Source organism: Cyprinodon tularosa, unplaced genomic scaffold (assembly GCF_016077235.1).
Source record: "Cyprinodon tularosa strain WSP-4 unplaced genomic scaffold, ASM1607723v1 ctg51, whole genome shotgun sequence".
NCBI lineage: Eukaryota > Metazoa > Chordata > Actinopteri > Cyprinodontiformes > Cyprinodontidae > Cyprinodon > Cyprinodon tularosa.
Window position 1 is genome coordinate 1,617,389 of NW_024039241.1, and position 4,794 is coordinate 1,622,182.

The following is a 4,794-nucleotide window of genomic DNA, read 5'->3' on the forward strand; positions in this document are numbered from 1 at the left end:
GGCTCTAGCTGTCTGGGTGTGTTTACCCTCCCCCCTTTTCCTCCTCTAGTTTTTTCTCTGCTGCTCTCTGTCTTCCACTAAAAGTAAAAGAAGAGTTTTTTTTGGTACTTCTCTCTATCTTTCTTCATACCTCCAAAAGGCTTTTGTGGAAGGTACCTGCAACCATCTTCATGTTTTAGGGGCTTTACAAAGATGTGCCACTGTATCCCATTAGATTGTAAACCAACCAAATAGGTCTAATGTATTTTATAGGTTCAATTGAAAATAATCATTATGAAATATGCATAGTTTGGGCTGCAAGGTGACAAAGAGTCCAAGTTTGGAACATCTAAAATCAACTCCCTGTTTATAGTTTCTGTATGGTCTCCAGGTGCATGCATGGGTTCTCTCTTGGTACACCAACTTACTCCAACTGTCAAGTAAAGTGACCATTTGGTTAACTGGTGACTCTTTAGATGTGGAGTTTAGGTACAGTATAAGCATGTGTGCATAAGTGTCCCTCCAATGTACTGACATCTTTTCCAAGGTGTACCTCAGCTTTCACCCTTAGTCTGCTATACTGAAGTATAATTATAATTAAATTATCCAAGGAGTTAGATATGTTTCAAGAGTTTTACTTATTTAGGTGATCATGGAATGCAGCTAATGATAAGTCAAATTTGGATATAAATTGTTTCGCAGAACTGTGTGTAAAGGGAGAGAGAGAGAGAGAGACGGACTGCCCATTTCATGTTGGTGTTATAATGTACACAATGATGGGGATCACAATGTATCACAATCTACAAGGAGATTTATCTGCAGAAGGCCATTGCTGGAGAAGCTGGAAGTTCAAATAGTTCTAAAGCTAAGCTCACACATGGGAATTTAAAGGTATAACTTTTGAAAAAAAAAAAAAATGCACATGCATACCCACTCCCGAGGAGGAACACCTAATAAATGCATATGAGCGCGTGCATGAGCCAATTTCACCTCATGCATGCACTGTTTAACAGTTGCTGTTTGCATCGCTCATACAAGCTTACTTTCCAAACGAAGATTTGCAAATTTTTCCACTAGTTAGACTCACCACCGCTAAGTATAAATCGGGATGAGCACGTATGACAGCCTTACATAACACCAGAATCATTGACAATTAGTCATTCTTAACTAAATTTCTTTTTGTTTACACTTGTGTTTACAAAATAATTAAATAAAATCTGTCTAAATTAGGAGGACCACTTATTTTGATGATCCTCCCGGAAATAGAACATCCTCCACTATACATTTAAGTGGAAGGAAAAACAGTGGCCAGCAAATTGGACTATGCCAAACCCCATATACAGTCTGTGGGGTAATGTTAAGCTGAAGATAAGAGACAGCAGACCTATCTATGTAGAGCAATTAAGAATCCTGTGTTTGAGTTCAGTGAGTATCATATAATGGGCATAGTCAAGGTCTTCTCCAATATTATTGGGCCCATCTTAAGACCTTGTGGATAAGAAGTATAAGAGGGCTTCTGTTATTTTCAGTCATCAATTATATGTAATTAAATCATATATTAGGAAAGGAATCCTAAATCATGCCTCTCTAGACAGTGCTAAGCTCCATGTCATAAAACAAAACAATATAAAGACTTTTTGCATTTTTTTTCCAACTTTTAAGTTACTGAATGTTGTGAGGGCATGTGTTTTAAACTTTTTATTCAATGAGTTTAGTGTGTTTTTTCAGTTAGTAACAAGCACCATACTGTTGCAATATAATGCAGAATTTGTTTATCTATTTTGTATTATTTTGCACTTTATTTTACTTTTTCTACAATTGTCTTCATTGCATTAATGAACACAGCTAACTGCAGAACTGAAACGCCCTCTGTTAACACTGATATTTTCTGAGCTAAGCTCCAAAACTTTTAAATAGAAGATAAAGACTTTAAAGCATCCCTCTAAATGGAGTTTTAATTTTGGAATTGAATTGAAATACTTGTTGTCTACAGCTTCTCTGGCAATGAACCTCCTCTATAGATCCTCTGGGGGAATAACCTGACAACAGCCAGATGCATGTCTCGCTCCTAGGCGGAGCGAGACATGCATCTGGCTGTTGTCAGGTTACTGGGGGAACCCTGTGGCACTGAAGGTACAGAAGTCCATCCCATTTTTCCTGGGTCACCCGTTAGCCTCCTCCCAGTGGGAATCTTTGGAATTAAATCAGTGACATTAAAAACTTATTTTAAATATTCCATATATATAGAAAATTCCCTGTGCTTTTTTAAAGGTACACTATGCAACCGGTGTTGATTTTCCAGCGAGGCTCCCCCCAGAGGGCGAAAGTAAAAGTGCACTGTCGTAAATATGCACAGCTGTTCTCCTGGTTTCTCCGTCAAGCCAGGCGCGGTTGTTTTGAGCTTAGCAGCGAATGACTAATGCTGCGTTCACACTGGACGTAGCTGGCGCGACAGCAGCAGCGAGTTTACATGCAAAGTCAATGGTTGACGCGCATCAAGGCGCAGCAAAAGGTCCCGCGGCGCATTTTGAGCAGCAGGCGCAGCACGTCTGAGCAGCTGAAGCAGTGCGTCGGGCTAAGCATCTGACGCAGGGAGAGAGACACAGCGCTGATGATCACTCCTCTTAAACAGTTTATTGACGCCTAAATTAACTTAAAATGCAGAAATCTGCCGGCAGAACATGCAGTTTGGATTATTTAGATGAAAAACACCTACCAGCTGCCGCGGTGAACCGCGAGGAGGCAACCCGGCCAGAGGCTGCTGATGAAGGGATCCCTACTTTCGGCGCATCCCTGGTATGTGGGGGTCTGAGCGGCTCCGACAGAAAAAATATTGAAGGCAGGATAATAATCTGAATGAACTGACTGCATTGATTACGTTTTCAGGTGTATTTTCTCACTTAAACACATATTAAAACTACTTTATTCCCACTGATCACAGCAAATATAGCTGCAAGGCAGAGAAAGGATAGTGAAGCTCCGCCCAACGCGCGTCAGACACACTTTTGCACCGCGCAGCCAGAGCAGCAAAGCTGCTTCAGCCGCGCCTCAGAACTAACTGGTACAAGCAGCAAAAATGAGGCAGCAGACGCGATTTTGCTGCTTTTGCTGCGTGAACGTAGCATAACTGCACAAAGATCGCCACTGTGCTAGCAACGAGCATGCTTTTAACTGGGGGGTGTAGCAGTTCTCGCCGTAAAGCAAGACTGACTCTCACGAGACTTCTGAGCCTGTGGGTGCGGGTCGGTGCTCCTGCAGTTGCAAGTGCAGTATTTCCCCCACAGACCACCAGGGCGGCCGAGAATACCTTTGTTCAACCTGAAATGACTCATTTAATCATCCATAACGTTATGGAACACATTAATTAACTGAAAAATGTTGCATAGTGTGCCTTTAATTTTGACTTACATGTATGAAAAAAAGTAAAAAAAACAAACAAAATGTCAGAAATAGCGTTGACTTCAAGGCTTTATAGAGTGGACCAAAACAAAGCCTTATTTCGGCTTAGAAACACTATTTCTGACATTTTGAATTGAAAAAGCTTCCTGGATGGGAGGCTAAAAGTCTTCAAACTTGGACACAAAGTCCAGTGGATTGTTTATTTATTTATTTTTTTTTAACTTTTTTTGGAATGACTATGACCTGAATGACTGAGAATCTTCACCAGCATTCGTATATGATCATCATTTTTTTTTTTTTTTTAAAGCTCTAGCTCTTTTAGCTCTATTCTATTTGAAAGGAATCATGCTGTTTTGTTTGTCATGAGCTGGGGTTCTTGGTGGGTGTTGAGAGAGGTTGGAAGTGATCGACAAGCCTATTTAAGTAGAAGGCCCCCGAAGCATAAAAAATCACAAACATCTTCAAGCCTGTCTGGCAAAAAGCGGTAAAAATATGTCTAAGCTCTTCTGCAATTCTTCTCTTTTTTGGGGGTGAAAAACACAACATAGAAATCAAGAGTCCTTTAGCTCTCAATCTTTGCAATAAGATGAGTTAATAACATATTTACAACAACGAGGAAGGTAGTAAAAAAAACAACTGTATATTTAGCCTTTAGAGCTGACACCCCAACCTGCAATCACAGCTCCTCTTACTCCCATTAAAAAAACAAGGACTCTGATTCCAAACATCAAACTAAATTAAAAGCTAAAAATCGAAAACCTCTTATTATAAATGTCAGTGAGAGCTCACAGAAACAAAAGATTCACATATGCATGTGCATTTTATGTTAATCACCCCTCTGAAAGGCTTTTGGACCATGGGAACACTGACATTAAATTGTTAAAATGTTGCTGGTGTCATCAACTAAACTGTGAAGCTGCTCTTTATGTCGCAGCTTGCGCTTCTGTCCAGAGCCAAATGACGGTCTTAAATTCTGCATAAGCACCATCGATGCATGCTTCAATGGGCTACTTTGCTGCAGAACCATGAATATGTATGTGAAGAGGCAGACCAATGCAGCAATTGATCTAAGCAGAAAAACATCAGAGGCCAAAGCTGTCACAGACGACTAAAGGACTTTACGACTGTGTCTCTTTCCAATATCCCTCTTGATGGGTATAACCTACAGAGAGTGTGGAGAAATCCAAAAGATTGGTCAATATTGTGCTTATCTGCAGAGTCAACAAGACTCCTTCCAGAAGATGAAATTCTTGAGTTTATTGCACTTTGTCACATTACAAACAGAAACAACAAACAAAGAACTGCAAAAGCATGGGTATAAAGAAAGGCTTGATTCAGAAAAAGGGCGAAAGAATAGAATGTGTTTGTATCCAGTGCCTCCGTAGACAACGCTTCATAGCACCACATTTATCTAAC